The sequence below is a fragment of the Fukomys damarensis genome, unplaced genomic scaffold, assembly GCF_012274545.1.
Source record: "Fukomys damarensis isolate Sample0158 unplaced genomic scaffold, DMR_v1.0_HiC HiC_scaffold_11, whole genome shotgun sequence".
In the NCBI taxonomy this organism is placed as follows: domain Eukaryota; kingdom Metazoa; phylum Chordata; class Mammalia; order Rodentia; family Bathyergidae; genus Fukomys; species Fukomys damarensis.
In genome coordinates, this window is record NW_022900923.1 from 21,136,596 (window position 1) to 21,155,633 (window position 19,038).

General features: G+C 48.3%; 2 long non-coding RNA genes across 2 annotated transcripts; one reads left to right on the forward strand and one right to left on the reverse strand.

The window, feature by feature from the left end:
* Window positions 1–9,327, reverse strand: LOC104866354. Its single transcript, XR_004516640.1, has 4 exons — window positions 9,290–9,327; window positions 7,450–7,515; window positions 5,615–5,966; window positions 1–65 (listed from the first exon to the last, which is right to left on the reverse strand). It is a non-coding gene; the product is annotated as an uncharacterized LOC104866354 (long non-coding RNA).
* Window positions 2,246–5,670, forward strand: LOC104866355. The gene is made up of 3 exons (XR_781431.2): window positions 2,246–2,342; window positions 3,868–4,000; window positions 5,573–5,670. It is a non-coding gene; the product is annotated as an uncharacterized LOC104866355 (long non-coding RNA).
* Window positions 9,328–19,038: the final 9,711 nt, after the last annotated feature.

Below are 19,038 nucleotides of genomic sequence, written 5' to 3' on the forward strand. Positions count from 1 at the left end.
GTGGTAGTGGTGGTAGTGGTAGTAGCTGTATCTCTTGTATCAGTGTCAGTCTCTGTTAGCCTTAGCTATAGGAGAGAAAAATAATGGAGTTATTGCAAATACAGCCAGGAGTAAGGTGGTCTGGCAGAAGCTACCCTGTGTGAGCAGGTCATTTCCTGCCAATCCCTGACACACCCTCTACAGGCCCCTGTACCCGGACCATCACCTTTCAAAAGGTACTCCAGTATCAGGATTTGTGGAGCTTGAACAATATTATAAGGTCTGTCCTCAGTACTGCATATTTTCTTTCAGTAGTCCATACCCCACAAGGCCTGGTGTCCTTATGTTTTCTGCCAGCTACATAGAGCCCCCATCATGGCACCCAGTGACCTTTAGCAGCTCTGGAGACAGGTAGTACTCTAAACCAAGCTCAGTTGCCTCCCCGGAAACAGCCTGTCCCTCTGTACAGCTGGCCACGGACTGAGGCCCTGCAGGGAGTGACCCAGGTGCCCTCCATTCGTCTTATCTCCTTTTCTTTTTCAAAGCCATGCTATTGTGTGGTATATTTAGTATAAAGTGGTTACTCAAAAGTATCCTTTCCCCAACCCAGGGGCAACCAATATTAAACAGTTTGTTATAGAATCTCCTTCACACATTAGATTTTTAAATTTGAATGCATAAAGGTCTGCTTTATTCTCTTTAAATGTTCCATAGCATTTCATTGAATGTGTGACAACTTATTAGCCAGTCTGCTTTCAATAGATATTAGATTGATTCTAATTTTTCACTGTAATAAGGCCACAACAAACAACGCTGTGTGGAGGGTATTTGCCTTGAACTCGTTTTCTTAATCTCTTAAGTGTAGAGAATCTGTGGGAAAAGACATGCTTGTTTCAAAACTGTTTTGCTTGAATGGCAGCCCTAGTTTACATAGCTACTGTGTTGGGGATCTCTGTTTTTTCCACATCCTTAGCATCACCACCCTTTCAAATCTTTGCCAAGCTAGTAGGTGAAAAACATTTTTAAATAAATGTTTAATGCACCTTTTGAATTTGTATTTCTGTGATTTAACAAACAAAGTTGAGCATTTTTAAAGAAATGCATTGGTACTGGCATTTCATTTGTGTCACTTGTGGACCATACAGAGTCAGTTCCCTCATATCCCTCATCACACCACTAACCCAGGAGGCCTTGGTTCCTCTCAGCCAGGCTGTGCAAAAATCTTCCCCACATTTTTCCTGTCTCTTCTCTCCTGCTCAGCAGCTTCTGCACATATCCTCATTCCCCACCCAAAGCATTGTACATTTTTTCAATTAATGAGCAAATATGTAAAATTCAAAAACATAAAGCCGGGGTACACCTATTTTCTCCTTCCCTGACTATAACCATTGTTAACGTTTTCACAGATTTCCTTCTAATCTTTTTTCTAACCATTGCTTGATGTTTCCTTGCAATGTTATTGTGATTCCTTCAATGTATAATGTTGATTCATGGTTTTTTTCACATCCTAATGCAAGCACTGTCCCATGTCGTTATGACCACCTTGTTTCTAGAAACGACAGATCTGAGCATTTTGCTCACTTGCTAAAACCCTCTGGTGGCTCCGCTGACTACACAGTCGAGTCCTTCAGAATTTGGCCCCAGTCCATCCATTTCACCAATGTGACCTAGACCCCAGCTACATCAGACCGATCCCAAACAAGCCACACTCTGGTGCCCATTTGTCTTGACCAATGCTATTTCCTCTGTAAGAAAGAACTTCCTTAATGTTTCTTGCAAGTGAAACACTGCATCAAACTTTCTGTCCAGTTACCATCTTCTAGGCAGAATGAATAAATAATTTTCCTGCCTGTGCTCTTGGCTTATATTCCGTGCAGCGTATACCAAGCTGTCCTAGTTGTTGGGGTCTGTTCCTGTTAGATGCCCTCTTTTTAAAACAGGAAACAAGTCCTGCTCGTCTTGATATCCATAGTTCCGTGTCTTGTTTGAAACAGATACTCAGAAAAAAATTAAATCATCTACCGTTGTTCAAAACACTATTCTAGGTATGGGAGAAAAAGAAAAAATGCCCCTGTCATTTGAGAATGTGCATCCTGATAATTCATGATCATAATCATTCACAAGCATGTAAAATAAAGTAAGAATGAGGGTAGCCCCATCTATTTAGAAAGGTAAGAACAGGTATAAAAAGGTAAGACACTGAATAAGTTAGTTGTAAATTGAGATTAATATAGTATTAACTACCATTTATTATCTGCAGATCCAGGAACTGAGAGGTACCTTATAATGCTGACATTTTCTTCAGTTTAAAGATGAGAGGGATAAGATTCAGAGAGGTTATGAAACTTGCCTAAGGCCACACAGTAAGTAGTAGATTCAACATTCCAATTCTTGGCTGTCAGCCTTCTACCCTTAAAAGTAAAATGAACTGATGTATCTCCCCCAGATCTACCTGTCCCAGCCCTATCTCCATCCCAGAGGAGGATAGACTAATGAACTGGCTCTGGCCAGACAGAATCCCCTACAGAGTGGCCTGAACTTCCACCAAAGCCCAAGAGAGGAACTGCACCCCTAGCTGGAGTGACCAGCCGCTAGCGACAGTCTCTTGTATTTCTTGGGTGGCTTGCAGTGGTGCTTGAGAGTGGTCTGTCTCCTGACTGTGGACATGGACTGTATAGCTCTTCTCTGGAGCTCAGCTGGGTTCCCTGAGATGGAGGCCTCTGAAGCTCTTCCTTTGGTTCCCAGAGCTCAAAGCTGTGGAACCACCTGGGTGTGGAGGGTGCAGGGGGCACTGCTAACCCAGGAGTAGCAGAGGTATCACGGGTGGGGCCCAGCGAGGGGCCCACACCTACCTCCTGCAGGTCAGGAGCCTGCCCTAGATAACAGTGTCCCCCTGAGGTGCGGGGTCTGCAGTAGGGCTCACAGTGGTGGCCAGAGTCTTGACCATTTCCTGGGGAACAGAAGGGCTGCCCCAAAATGCAGTGCCGGTGGAAGCCAGTGTCCAGAGCGTGAAGTCGACAGATGTACTCGGGGCAGTGACCGGTGGAGTCCTGGGCCCTTCCTCAGAAACTGAGAAAGCCTGTGGGGATGTGTGGTTTGTTGGAGGGCTTGGTGAGGCCATCCTTTGGGGTTGCAGAGGTAGAAGGTGGAGGTCAGAGCTCTGTGGACTCCAGGCTCACTGACTGCTGCAGAAACCAGGACCTGCGAAGCACCCCGTGGAGCCAGTGCTGGTCCCTATTACAAGAGAGACAACCTCTGTGGAGCCTTCTGTGCCCAGAAGCTCTGCCAAGGTCCCAAAGCAGGCTAGAGTGGCACAGTGCACCAAACTCCTTGTGTAATATCCGTGTGCTGCTTCCACGCCTGCCGGAGTCTCTCTGGGGAAGACAGGAATGTGCAAGGAGGGGCTCCCAAACCTGTTAGGCAGCCCCGGTAGCCAGTGGGCTTGGAACAGCCATGTGGTTACACTCCCTTCTCCATGCCTGTGACTACAGGAAGTACCCACCTCTCCCTAGCTGGCTGTGAGCTCCTTCAGAACAGGCCCTTTTCTTTACATCCCAGTCCTGATTACATAGCACGAATTACATCCACATTTTAAAAATAAATGAATTAGCAAAACTATCAACCTCCATCAAGTCTAACTTCTCAATGTCCTCAATAAAGGCAGTAATGTCTTTGTCTGATTAGGAATCTGTAAGGAGGCCAGGAGACCTGTGATTTTGCTCTCAATTATCCTAGTTAACTTCAGAACTCTTGGGAAGCAAATTGAGGTGATAGCTATAAAGACGGTTCAGGAATTTAAAATGCTATCAGGATGCTATCATTTGTCATTCACAGCCATGTCCCTACACGAAGTCCCTGCAACTTATCCCTTGTCTTCTCTTCCCCCAGAGGAGGCTGTAGTTAGAAGGGACTTCGACAGGTAACTCTTGTGCTTCCCTCTCTGGATGCTCAACCTCAAAGGCCATTCTGCTGCCTTTTTCCCAGGAGCACTGCTCAGCCGTCTTTGCTTCCTGTCACCCAGGTGAGGCCCTCGTCATGTCACCGGAGACACTGCACACCCTCTCCTCAGTGCCTTGGCACTGGAGCTGCAAGCTCAGAGTCACAGTCCAAGGAGAAGGGAGGCTGATAGTGAACAAATCCTCCTTCCCCTACCGTGGGCTGACCCAGCAATGTGTGGAACAAAGAGTTTTGTCTGCCTGAGTGGCCCTTGATTGCCATTCACTTGGCTCACTTCATTGCTGGCTACTTACTGTCCCTTGTGGAGGGTTGCATGGTCCCTACCCTAGGCTTCTCCATACAGGCCACCTCTCTGCTCCCTTGGGCCCTGAAGACCCCCAGATCCAGGCAAGAACAGGTTCAAAGCACCTATACTTAGTGTGGCAGTGGTCCACACAGTAACTTCTGAGGAAGGAGTGACTTTGGAGGAGGTAAAGGAGTTGGAGGCATTGCCGCTGACTTCTGATCTCCAGTGAAGAGTCTGCAAGGCAGTGCAGGCAGTGTGAGGACAAGGTCTGTCAAACCTGACAGGCTGTCAGCCTATGCGAACTCAAAGTACAAGAGGTCAGCCTCCCATTGCAACAACCAGACTCAGGAGAGAACAGTTCATGTGCGCTGTGTGCCAGTCACCGTGGTATGTAGTTTCACATCTTCAATCCTCACAGAATCTCTTCAAGGGATTCTGATCAAAATTCTCATCAAACCCAAAACACAAAAAGAAACAGCCAAGAATAGACAAAACCACAGGGATAACAAGTAGATCAGTGGTCACCAGGGGGAACCTATGGAGTCACTGCTAGTGGGTAAGGAATTTATTTTAAGGGTAATAAAAATGCCCTAACTTCAGACAGTGGTGATGGGTGGGTGCGTTCTAAAAAACCCTGGACTGTACACGTTAGAAGGGTGACTTTTAAGCTGTATGGATTATATCTCAGTAAAGCTATAAGGAGAGAGAAAGGAAGGGGGAGGACAGAGGGGTAAAAAGGTGGAAGGGGAGCTGGAGCGGGCAGGAGAGGGACAGGGAGAGAGGAGAGGAAGCAAAGGGCAGGCCAGGGTGAAACCTGCTGCTGAGGAGGCATGTGATACCCCAGATCAGGGGTAAGTCAGCGTGCCTCTGGTTACAACACATTTGTAGTGACCGAAACAATGATAATAACTGGTATTTGTTGGGTGCTTAATCTGTGCCAGGTCTCTGCAAGGCCCTTTACATTCATTCTCTTATTCAGCCTCCAGACCTTCCTATGAGGTGCATATCATCAATCCTTTGACAAATATATTCCCAAATAAGGAAAGGAGGTTCAGAGACACTGGTCACTTATTTCTAGAAAGCATTAAAGTCTGTCCAATCTAAAGCCCAGGCTCTTACTCATTTCATTGTCCAGTAACTAGTTGCTGTTGCTAGTTGCTAATGACCTAAGATTGGATGTTGTCTGGTCCAGTCTTTTAAGGTCCTCAGAATTAAAATAACTTCCTCATAAGTTTATAGTACAAAGATCCCAGAAGTCTGCTCCAGAATTCAGTTATCCTTAAAGCCTTCCTTTAGTCTATCCTAAGAGTATCCTGCTTCCAAATAAACCCACTTCCCATCTTATTTTAGTCTCCAGGAGCTGAGCCCCAGCAGGAGTGGACTCTCACTCACCAAAAAAGCAGAAGAAAGGTTGTCAAAAAGAGCAAACCACTGTATAAACCACGTGTGAATAGGTGCGGAGCCCTGCACACAGTCCTCTGCTGAACTTGCGCTTCTCCAACCAGGAGGGTATGTGGTCACCCAAATCACTGGACCACGTCAGAATCCCAGAGTTTGCACCAATGTAGAGGCCAATCCAGGCCTCTGTCTCATGGGTGAGGTCCTTCAAATTCGCCTTGTTTTCCTTAGTTACTCTCTGGAGGTTGGCCAGGTCAGTGTAGTGGCTATGACTACTTCAGAGCTGATAACCACGTCATTCTTTCTTCACATCGCATGAAGGTTTCTGCACCAATAAGGACCTCAGCTAGAGGCAAAGAACAGGGAGACCATAGCCTGAGGTTCTGGATCTCAAAACCACAATTTTATAGGCAGACTAAATAACAGGTTGGAAAAATGAATGAGCTAGATGTATCAGAGCAGCGACGGGAGGAGAAACACTAAGGAGAGTAGGAGTTGAGATCTCTTCTTATAGTGACACATGGCCTTACAACTTGTGCTTAATTCTCAATTCCTTTATCTGTCCAGTGGGGATAATAATGGTACCTAAGGTCAGGATTACATGAAACCATGTGTGTAAATGGTTTAGTTAGCACTTAATAAATGGCAGGTTATGGGAAATAAGAAAATCCTTGTTTGGAGTCAAGCTCACTTGTGATTTCCACGGATAGTGTCTGCCACAGTGGCTCTAGGAAGCCGCCGGAATTAAGGATAATAGGGTAGAGCCAGAGAGAAGAGACAAGCCTGGTTCATTACAGACATGGCAGGCAGGAGGCAGGGCAAGCCCATCCCCACAGGCACTGCTCCTGGCAGGGCTCAGGTAAGGTATCAGCCTCCCCCAGCTGCTACCTTCAGTCCCTGCCTGAGGCTGGGCTGAGCCAGGTCCCAAAGTAGGGCCGGCTGCCCACTGCCAGGCCGGTCTCATTTGCAGGGTGTGCATCTGTAAAGCCAAGTAATGGAAGTTTGAGAAAGATGTGAGCATGGGGCGCCACCTAAGGTATCAGTTCTAGAGTTCTGGATGGAGCTAACACTGTAGAACTGGGCATCATATCATCACATTCAGATAGGGCCTCCCAAACTCTCTAATTTGCCTAATATTTCCCTAACATTTTCCCTTTCTAAACTGATTTCCTAAAATGCTCTGTGTTAAGCACCTGGTATGTGTCAGTCTTGAGCTAACCATCTGGCCTACATTGTCTTTTAAATTCTCACTATAATCCTGAAAAGTAGATATTATTAATCTCATCTCAGAGATGAAGGAGGCTAAATGAGATTCTGAATTGCCCAAACTCATGCTATACTAAGTATGAAAATGAGATTCAATCACAGGTCTGCTGGCCTTGGAAACCTGTGCCATTTCCCTGTACCACTGGTATTCCATAACATGCAGAGAACCAACTCTACAAAGCAGATGACATAAAATTTCCCTATATCAGAATGAAGAATTAAAAAAACAATACATGGCAGTAAGATCAGGGGGTGATTTTTGAGTGAAAAACCACCCCCTTCACTAGATGAATGGCAAACACCTTATATGAAGAGGCAGCGCCCACCTCATACCCCCAGAGGAAATGCCAGGATGCACCTGGGGTTCTATTCCTTTAGCAAGTCACCTTCCCCTCTGGGCCCATCTGAAAAACAATCCTCACCCTGGGCTTCAGCTTGGGGGCAGCAAAGTCTGGTCACCGACAGTGGCCGGGGAAGTAGAAGGGAACCAGGGCTAATGCTAGGTAAGCCGAAGATAAAACAAGCCAAGTTTCCGGAAAAGCAAAGGTAGAGCAGATGGGTACCTTTCTTTGGAAGAGCTGTCCACTCCAGAGATGACTCCAAGGAGATTCTGTGCCCTACAGCAGGGTCTGTAAAGCAGAAATACCTCAAGCTATGGGGCATTGGGTGAGGGCTGCCCACGATCCTCTGCAGATACTAGAAGCTGCCAGGTTGCATCTGGGAAAGCCTAGCTCAAGAAAGAATAGGCTTGTTTCTTCCTTCCTACGTTTATTCAGTAAGTATATACAGTAGTGATTACTTTTTTTTTTCTTTTTTGGTACCGGGGATCAAACTCGGGACTTGGTGCTTGCCAGGCAGGCAGCAGCACCACTGAGCTAAATCCCCGACCCAATAAATACAGTAGTGAGCACCTGTTGTGTAGTCAGCACTATTATACACCCTTAAAATAGACATCAGACAAAACAAGCTGGGGTTTTGCTCTTAAAGGCATTGTGAGAAGGAGCCAGCATAGCCCAGGCAGAGTGAGAACAAACGTCCAAGTGTTGGGAGGAACTCCATGGTCTGAGAGAGCAAAAAGAAGTCCACATATAGTGGGTTGAGATGAGGCCAAACAGATCAGGCAGGGCCTGGGTGGCTATAAAGAAAAAATGGCATCCTAAGTGCTATGGGGACCTACGGAGTATGTTGAAGGGAAGTGATCCAATTTATTTTTTAAAGCTCACTCCACATGGAACAGATTATAGTGGTAGTATCTCAGAGGAGGGTGGTGATCTGGTGCCATGTACCAGCAATGGGCCTGAAGAATTGAAGTGAATGGGCTCAGGACTTGTCTTCTGGAGTTGTAGGACAATGCAGAAAGCAGGGTAAGGCCCCTGTACAGAGCCCTTCCTTTTCAGGGACTCCCTGACCCAGGCCTACTCACCACCCCCGGAAATCTCCTGACTCCCTTGGGAACCCATAGTTCAAACCTAGACCACCAGAGGCTATGTTTAAGATCCTGTGACAAGCAGGGTATGGCTGTGACTTGGGCATACAGCAGGCCAGCCTCTGCTCCTGTTTGGGGAAGAAGGGTATTATATAGTTGGGCTGAGCTTTGGCTAAGAAAGAAAACCAGGAACTGGCACTTTGTCAGATCATTGCTGTCGGGGCCATACACCCCCCTATGTGACTCCAGCACCAACAAGCATAAGTAACATGGCTGCCAGGGGCAGAGATGGGCCACGTAAAGGACAGGGATAGGGTGGCTCGTCCCCACAGCTATCCCCGTCCGTTAGTACCGATGGCAGACTTTCTGTAAAGATGCTCACAGGAGTTGGTCCCACCGCAAAGCTTCCTTGTCAGGAAGCTGGGGATCTCCTAGAGCAGTGATGGCAAACCTTTTAGAGACAGGTACCCAGACTGCAATCCAAAACCCACTTATTTACAGTGCCAACTCGGTAATGAAACCTGAATGCTGACGTTTTAGTTTACAAAAAAACAATTCACACATTAACATTTTTTGTCTTAAAAACAACACGCATGCCATAGGTTTGGCACCACTGTCCTACAGGATAAATGTTCCATTCTCTCCCACCCACAGTGAGACAATAAACCATGCAAATCGATCTCCTAACCTGTCTTTCCCTTTTTCTTCCTCATCCAAGTCAGCTGGCAGAAGGGGGAGACATGGTGGAGTGTTCTGCTCTGCATTCTGATTTGCAATTTCTCTAATGAGGTCTTGGGAATGGGCGGGTGGGGCAGAGAAAATAGAAACCAGGACCACAGAGAAGTATGGTAGCGAAAGAGTAACAGCCCGGTATTCTTGAAAAATAGAGCCCTACACACACACGCACACATGTATATACACATGCTCTCAAAAGCAACCCTGGAGAGATGAGGCCCAGAACACAAATCTAAACACACCATAACAGCAAGTGAAGGGCCCATGTGCTGTGCAGGAGGCAGCCCCAGACTGGGACAACGAACAGTGAAGAATCCAGGGTGGCACAGATGCCCTCCTGGAAGACAGCTTGCTCCTCACTGGGGTGGTGAAGGTAGAGCCAATGGACCAGCTCAGGCCGGAAACGCGCACTCTGAAGAAGAGGCTGATCCATGCCTCAGTCCTCCTGGTGCTGCGGTATCTCTGTGCTGTTCACACTCTCCAGGTTGGCGATGTCTGTGTGGTGCTGCTGGCACTTAGCACCTGGCCTTTTCCCAGCTCAGCTCCTGCTCTACCCGAGACAAGGTTCTGCTGTTGCCTGCCAGCTGCAAGGTTGGGGTGGGAGAGGCTGTCACAGCACAGCTGCCCCCACTGCACCCTTCATCCCCAAGAGCTTTCAGTCCCACCATGGTGTGCCCCCTGGGACTTCTCTCCCAGTCTCCCTCACCTTTGGCCTCCAGTTGCACCCACCTCTGCCACCTGGCCTTTGCATGAGCTGCTCCCTTGGCCTGGAAGGGATGGCCATCCCCACCTGGCCTCTCAATCCCCTATTTTCACTGAATTCTTCCAACTCCTTAAGGTATAACTATGCCTGTTACAAATAAAAATCAAGTCATGGAGAGCAGGACTCTGGAACCCTGGGCTGGGCCTTCAGCCATGCACGGCATAGTATTACCTACATCAGACGCTTACAACTGGGCCTGTACATTAAATCACCCAGAGACTTTTCAAATCTACCAATACTCAGGCCTGCCTTAGAGCAAAGGTCTGATGCTCTTGCTGGGACTAGCATCAAAGCTTTAAAATGCTCCTCTGGAAAAAGACTTTTTTTTGTTCATCTCTCTACCACCAGGTGTAGGCAACTTGGGAGCAAAGAACAAGCTTTAGTCATCACTATATTCCAGTGCCCACCTGGGCACATCAGAGGTGCTCAGTGGGTGGGTGGGTGGAGGAGAGGGAGAAAGGGAAGGAGAAACCTACCCCAGACCCCTAGATCATAGTTTCCTTCCTTCCTCCCTTGACTCCATCCCCTTGTGGGGGCCCAGAAAGGAGGGCTGGGCCAAGGCTGCACTGGCCAGGCCTGCCCGTGCAGGGCAGGGGCAGAATGAAGGCCTTGCTCCTGGGTACTTAAGGGTCCTAGGCTACAAACAACCAGCTTTAAGCCACATGTCCTAGGAGAGGAGGATAAGACTGGGAACTGGGCAAGATACAGAGGGGGAAAGGATGCACGAAGCGGGAGGAGAGGGAAGGACCAAAAGGAACGATGTTCTTCATACCCAGCAGAGTCCACGATGTCACCTGTAGCTGAGAAGAGCAGGAGGATCCCTGTGCCCAAGAAAAAGAATAGGGAAAAAATCCCCTTAGGACGTGTGACTCCTATTTATATTTATTCCAGTGTTTCATTTTTTAACTGGCTGTAGCCCACTGAATTGATCTGAGGATCTCATGGTTCATATCTGGCAGTGTGAGAAGCCTGCACACCCCACGACTTCTGCCCAGTCTCTGCACCCTGGACTCACTGCTCACACCCAAGGACCTGTGCACTGTGCCCCTCACGCCCAGGGTAACTGTTAGTCCCATGGGTTCTCTCGAGGGTTCTTGGCATCTAGGCACTCAGGAAAGCCCAAGTTTTATGGCTACTGAGTTCCTGGAGCTCTCTCGAACTCTCCACCCATTTCCATGTCCTCTACCTCTGCAATAGGTCCTGCCCTTTCTACTTGTGGGGTCTCAGCACACTCCCACGATGAGCCAGAAGGTCACCGTGCCACTCCCGTAGGTTTCCAGCTTGTCACAATGCTTGGCCTCCTCGTAGCCATATGCTGAGACCCTGCATCCAGCACCCAGCACTCAGCACCCAGCCACTGCACTTTCCGTGCCCAGGGTCACATCTGGCTTCCTTCCGGCTCTTCTCTCCTGCCCAAATCTCCCTTTCTCAGTGAAACCTTCCCACTGCTGTATCTGATGACCCCGGGTGCCTCCCCCTACTTCACACCTCCTACTCTGATTTCTTTCACTGCATTTGCCACATAATTTTATAATTATCCTGCTTATCATCTCCTTGATGACTGTCTTCAACTTGTCTTTAAGTTTGTTGGTGTCAGGACTATTTCGTACCATTACCTACTACTCGGCTCCAGATAAGTCTCTCTTGGTTACCTGAATTGGTGAGGAACCAAATGGGTAAAATTTGGCTGCAGAACAAAAGTTGGATTTGTGGGGCCAGGGTGAGCAGGGAGTTGGGTCAAAGCAGCAAGCTGGGGAGAGGTGGCTGTGGATGCTTCCTTCTCTCCCCATCCTTGGAATGAAGGTTGAAAACATTCATTTCTTTGTACTTTGTCTTCCCTCCATCCTTGCTACCCAGGAACCTCAGAGAGAACCTCCATGCACCCCCTGTCGGCCAGGCGGCATCTTCCCTGCCATGCACAGGGATAGCAGCAGCCCCCATGGCTGCACACAGAACTGGCAGCCTGTGGGTGGAAAGCTGCCTGCCTCTGGCAGAGGCTGTGCCTGGTCTTGAGGTCATTTCGTCGTGCTTTCTACTCCTCCTCTTTGGTACCCAAACCAGTGGATTTTACTAAGCAAATACTCAGTGCCTAGGGCTCTCCAGCCACTGTGAGAGGTGACGGGGATACAGCCTGAAAAAAGTAGAAATATCCCTGTCCTCCTCCAACTTGGGTGGAGGCAGCACAGATCAGGCAAAGAATAATCAGATGCAGGAGGAGGGCCAGCCTGGAGGCTGCCTGCTGTGGAGGGAGGGTGTAGCGTGCCCAAGCCCTGGGTGGTAAAACCCCCCCCCCGGGGTCCTTGAGGCCAGAGGAGCTAAGGACAGGGAGGCAGGAGAGGGGGAGGGGGACTAAAGAGGGAGGCGGAGCCAGCATGTGTGGGCCAGGCTCTCCGAGATACCTCCTCATCCTCACAAAAACCACACCAGTGAGCCACTGCCAGTGTCTGCACTGCACCGGGGAGAGAGCTGCAGCCAGAGAGATGAAATAGCTTGCTCAAGACTCCACAGAAAGAAGTACCAGGGCAAGCGTTCAAGCTCAGGTCAATGGAGAGTGTGAGATGGGAAGATAACGACCCCCGACAAGTCCTGCATCAGTGATATCAGAGCCCCCCGTCGTCTAGGCTGAGCTCCCGGGTAAGAACTGACTGGAGACCAAGCCACTCACTCTGGGGAAACAAAAACAGCTTGTGTTCTCCGTACCCCAGCATCCTGCTTATGCCCAGAGCCCTCACTATTTCCAGGAAGCAAAGTCTGGAAGACTCTTCTGCCTTCTACCCCTTCCAGCCTTCCCCAGAGAGAATGGTCAAAAAAAGAAAGAGGAAAAAAAGTTGTCAGTGCTTCGACAATAATTTCCTGCTTGTGATGGCCTCATACAACCTCATCTGGGTGGTGCAACACCTTCGTGCCGGGCCCTCTCAAGACCACTTGACAATGCTGGTCCAGAAAACATCTCTAACCTTGTGATTTTGCCATTCACCTAGTCTGCTCGAGCAAGTCTCTTGAATGGAGGGCCTTGCTGGGCCCCAGGCTTCCCTCTGGGAGCCGAGAAAAACCAAGAGGCGTGCTCAGCAAACGTGTAGGGGCCTCAGAGGCTAGGCATCCCCACGCCGGGGGCCTGCTCAGTATCTCCCAGGGCAGCGCCTGGACCTCCAGGCTGAAAGCACGCGTCTGTCTCTCTCCTTTCACCAGACTGTGAGACCTTGAGAGCAAGGACTGTGTCCAGTTCACAAAGTACTAACCCATTACACAGTGCTGAGCTCTAGAATCAATGTGCAAGGAAGAAGCCTGGTAGGTCCACCACGAAAGCACCAAACCAGAGCATTCCAGGCCCCAAGCCTTGAGACTATGTCTGAGAAAGAGCTCAGAGGGACTGTGACAGGATAAGCTCCAGGAACTCTGAAAAGCAGGATTTCCCCTCCTGGGAGAATGAGCGATTGGAAGGATATGGATAAAATACCTTCATATTAGGTGGATGGCGGGAGAAGCAGCAACATGAATGCGTGGAAGAGGCTTACTGCCAGAATGGGCTGATTCACAAAGCTGAGCTGAGAGAGAAACGTCTTCCTCGGAGACGTACCTTGATGTGGCCAGCTGTGGGTTGACGTCGCCAGCTGTGGAAAGGAGAGGAGGGAGGGACCTGGTATCAAAAAAGCTAGGGTCTAGCATCTAAACGGAGGACTGAGAGCCCAGGGCCTTCTGCTGGGACTGCCGTAGAAGAAAGAGCACCAGAGAAAAACCCTGCACTCAGACCATGAGTGCCAAGACTGAGGGTGGGCTGAGCTATGCCCAGTGGAGCGATGGATCGAGAAAGCAGGAGACAGGACAAGTGGGCAGCAAAGCAGGATGTGCCCGGTGGTGCCCGCTAGAAGGCACCCAGGTTAGGTTCCCGTTGGATTCCTGCCAAATCTCCCTCCTGTGGAGCTTGTATTTTTCTAACTCTGACTACTGAAGTCTGAGAGAGACATGAGCAAAGGTTGTCACAGTTATAAATATTTCGTTATTCCCTGCAGCAAGAAGACACAGGACCTTGAGAGCATGAATGTGTTGCCTGCAAAGATTCCCACTGGTGAAAAGTCAGCATGATGCACATACAGCTCAGAGAATACCTTCTTGCTAGCGACAATGTACAGCTTTGAGTCCGCTCCTAACCGTGGTATGCTGTGACAAGGCCAAGAAAGGTGCAGCTGGGCCAGATTAAGCAGTCTGAGCAGGCTACCTTGGTATGAAACACCCCTGCTGGGATAGGCAAAGAACTATGGGCTCAAAGGAAGGCCCAAGTAATGAGCTGCAGCCAGGTGAATCCCCCTCACCAGGGCTCACTGGTGAGGCGAGGGCGTGTGCTTTGTTGGCACTGGCAAAGTCAGGCACTTGACGTGTGGCGTGGCCCTGCTTGGCTCCTGCACTAGATTTAAAGAGGAACTAGAGTTCCAGGGAGCTCACAAGGCCAGGAATGAGGCCCAGGGGGACGTGGAAGACTCAGCTCCATTGAAATTACTGCATCACATCAAAATGGTGTGTCGACGCTGCTTTTAGCCTGACTGACAATGACAGGCGAGGGCCATGTCTTCTTCGCCCTGTGTCACTGGTACTCCACAGAGGGCTTCACAAACAGTAAATTCCTGAAAAATGTGTGCTGAACAGACAGGGAGATTTTATTTTTCAGTACGATGAATTGAACCCAAGGCCTTGGTCCTGAGCTATACCCCATGCCTTTTTATATTTTGAGACAGGTTCTCATTGAATTCCCCAGGTGGGACTACAAGTTGAGATACTCCTGCCTCAGCCTCCCTCGGTGCTAGAATTACAGGTGTGCACACCCATGCCTTTGCTGAACAGGAAGACACATACTGTCACTTCGCATATTGAACTAGAGCTCTTTAGTATGAACTAGTCTGGCCCAGGGCCTGGACCTGCCAGTGAGGTGTAGGACTGAGAACCAAGCAAGCCCTGGGATATGTGATTCTATGATAGGTTTGTAAATGTCACAGATTTTAGAGTATGGGCACATAAGAAAGGGATTACTTGGGTTTAATCAATACTTAGATTAAAATAAGTTAACATTTATATTTGGGAGGTTTAGCAAATGAGTGTGACTTGCTCCAGTGTTTGAAGCAATCTAAGTTGTCTTTCCCTGGGAAGCAATTTTTCAAGGCTGTTGCCACCCAGCAGAATGATGTCACTCATGCATCTTCCTCCACTTTGAGTTGGAGCCCAGGGCCCCAGAGGGTCCTTCTCAAAGTGCTTGTCTGTCACATGGTCCAGGAACCCCTCAGAGCCCCATGAGGGAGGAGCAGGAGGAGGTAGGAAGGAAGGCTCCCGGGTGGACCTGGCACCCAGTCTCATGGCTCCTTACGGCCAGGGCAGCTGGGGAAAGTGCTCTGGAATGAACATACGAGATGAGGAAACACCAGACCCTTGTGAAGAAAAGGCCATCATACATGCACTGATACCGGAAAAATGGCCTACCGGTCCAATGTTTGGCGACAAAGTGAAAATACTTATGTTTTTTTTAAATCACAGGAAACTTAAATAGAAAGGCATCAGAACCCCTTTTTTTCATGCCCGTGATCACCTAGGTAAAATGACCAACCCTGGAAATCCATAAGAGATCAGCAAAGAGTGGTCCACAGAATTTCCATAGGAAGTGTCCTTATGGGTCACAACCAGGAGTTACCGCTACATGTAAGACTTTCTGAAGATCTCAATCACAGGAATGTGCAGCCAAAGCTGGCGTCAGCTTCTTGCTTGTAGAGAGGATCCACAGTAAGCTGGTTTAACTGTTAGGAGAACTAGAGAGTCTGGGCTTCCAGGAATAATGTTCAGAACCATGCTGAAGAACTGTTGATTCAGATTCGGCTTCCTAGCTGGGTGTGGTGGCGCACACCTGTAATCCCAACACGGGAGGCTGATGCAGGAGGATAGCTGTGAGTTTGAGACCAGACTGGGCTACATAGTGAGTTCTAGGTCAGTCTCAACTACATAGTGAGACCCCATCTCAAAAAAAAAAAAAATGAACAAGACAGATTCAGCTTCCTTTGAGAGGCAGCCCCTGGGCTCTGCTCAGCTTCCTCATAGAGGGACTGGAAGCTAAACAAAAGCTAATTTCACATCCAACTAATCAAAATGGACCTGGATTGTGTTAGCTTTCCATCACTGTGACAAATACCTGGGATAACTCCTTACAGAAGGAAAGTCTCATCTGGGCTTATAGTTTCAGAGGTTTTAGTCCATGGTCAGCTGGCTAAACTACTTTTAAGCCTATGGCAAGGCAGAAACATCACAGTGGAAAGGCAAGGTGGGGGAGAGCTGTTTACCTTATGGCAACCAGGAAGCAGAGAAGATGAGAAAGTCAGAGAGGAAGGTGCTAGAGACAAGGTATAGTCTCAAAGATCGTGATCCCACTCCCTTCAGTTAGGCCTCACTCTGAAATTTCCATTACCTCCCACTAATGCCATCAAATTATTAATCTGATCAATTCCCCCCAAACCACATAAGCTGACAACAAAGCCTTCAAAACAATGAGCGTTTGGGTAAACCTTTTAGATCCCAACCACAACACAGGTATGTTTTAAAAATTTTTATCAAATCTAGAGTAAATCCGAGCAGTGACATTAAATTCAAAAGGAATGTGGAATCCCTTGAGTTCTAGCTCCAGAAAACCATACAGCCTATTTGTGAACATTGTGCCATTGTTCAGGGCCAATAAAGGAAAAAAGTCCACAGCCTGCATAGAGTTCAGAAATATAACAAAAAGGAAGGAGAGGAGCAAACCTTTAGAAATCACTTATTCCAAGCCCTGGGCGCACCCATATGCTCCCACTCACAACTCAGTTTCCCAGAGTACGATGGTGCTCATACTGGGATTGGGTCTGCCTCTTCTCTCTCTCCTTCCTTGGTTCTCTCCACATTGGAACTCAGGACCTATCATCAGCTGCTATATCTCAAGACTAATTTAAATAATCACAGCTTCCCTAGCCTTCATCACCACCATAGCTCCAGCAAAGAGATGCTGTGTCCCCAGCACAAGCCTCAGAATCCTTACCAAGAGAAGATCCTTCCAGACCAGTGTTAACAAGGACTTAGCTCCAAGAGGCTAATGACTTCCAAGAGTAGAATGCTCAAGAAGAGGAGGTAAACCAGATATGAAATTGTCAGTGGCCAAACTGACTCAACAGGAAACCAACCAGCAACCACTATCTCTGGGTTCTGAAAAAGTTTTGTCCAAGTCCTTGTCCATATTTGGTGGATAGGACCCTGAAGTAGACATTTTCAGGCAGGGGTCAAGTCAGGTGGCTTCTTAGGACTAGAATCAGAGGTCTGTTGGAAGAAGAGAACAGCAGAGTTCAACCTCCACAGAGGGACCGGCAACATTCAGGCAAATAGTTCTGACCCCAGTGATGTTCTGAAGACTTAGAACAGCAGGTGAAGTTTCACACCAGCACCACATTCTGGTGACCATCGGAGATGAGCCTGCGGTGGAAAGAGAGGACTTCAGCAACCTGACAGTCCTGGGATAGACAGGAACTATTGTTCTGAAAAGATCTAGACAGACCGGAAGAATCTCCATCTCAGTGTCCCAGCCCATTGGCCAGTCAGCTGACACAGAAGTGGTTCCCTAACCCTAATCTTAACTCTTCCAGTTCATATTTGATAGGAGATTTATTCCTAGATCAATGTCCAAAATAGACTTCCCTTTTGAACCTTGAGCAGGTTCATACATTGAGCAGGAGGGTACCCAGAAACAAACTATTACATTTCTGGAACAAAATATGCTGTAGGGAAATAAAACAGGGAGGTAAGGCAAGGATCTTACTGTATAGTACTGCTCTATCATGAATAGCCTTTTCCTCAAACTCCGATGGAGCATCGGCTCTTCAAGCTCCTTCCCTGACACTAACAGACTGTGCCATGAACGGGTTTAGGGGAAGCATATCTAGGATTCTTCAGGGAAGAACAACCTACAGCTTACACAGAAAAAGTCGTACCACAAATGCCACAATGTGGCTTAAACCTAGTCCTTATATAAAGGATATGACTCATCCAGGTTCACCAAGTGGACTTCCCTAGCACATATTTGGAACCATGAATAGTAGACACTGAGAAGGCCCAAGCCCGGAGCTGTAGGTCTGTTGCTAAATTTCTATCCAAATGATAATACTGTGCGTGTGTGTGTGTGTGTGTGTGTGTGTGTGTGTGTGTGTGTGTGTGCATTTACACTGAATTTGAGAGACTTGGTTCTTTTAGATCCACTCTCCCAATACATAGGCCAGGGAGCTCACTTGCTGTGTTTGGCTAGACGGCAGCTCATTTAACAACTGCTTAGCTGAGCGAAGAACACTTTGCTGCAGATCCATGAGGCTCTCAATCCAAAGCCAAGAGGAAGGGAAGATGCCTGCTTTCACAAGGCTGGTAAATGGATGTGAAGTCAGTTGTTTTTACTGTAGTTCCCCACTCGGCCCTGTAAAGGTCCTTGGATACCTGTAGAGAAGGAGCTTTCCTCACCATGTGGGCCAGTGCATCTGGGAGGACTGAGCTACACAGTCAGAGGACCCTGACAGTTGCAGTACCCCATTTACACATGAAGAAATGAGGCACGGGAAGCCCACCACCACCTAAGCCTCCCTCCCAGCTGAAAGGTGACAGAAATATTCCCTTCCTGGGTTGTCATGGTTGGGGACTGGGAAATCTCCACCTTGGAAATGCATCAAAAATACAGGCAGCATCAGCTCTGAGGAAGTTCCAGGGGCCTGGCCTCTGGCAAAGACAGGCAAAGCCTCTGCATGGAATGGGAGGCTGAGTGTGAGGAATGTTACCTGGTGTGGGCATGTGACTCGATTCGCAGCCTGCGTCCGCTCCCGTACTCCTGGGCCGTCTGCTCTCAGCCCACTTTGGCCTTTTCTGTGCCAACTGTAGTCATTCAAACAAGAGGGCAGAGTGGAGTGGAATGCCTCAGAAAAGAAGAAAAGTCAGGCTCACAAACCCAGATTTCAAATGATTTTAGGTCTCGTGTGATGCTCTGTGCCTTTGCTTCTCTATTTTAAGCACGGATTAGGTACCCTCGGAATGGCCTTTCCTTTAGTAGTCTTTTTCCTCACAGGCCTCTCACCTTCAGCACTGTGTACGCATTGCTTCTTGCCCCAACTCTTTTCCTTGCGTTAGCAGAACCAGGAGAAGAGATGGGGGTAGAGTTTCATGTCAGGAGAGCTCAGCAGAGATGGAAAGGGGACC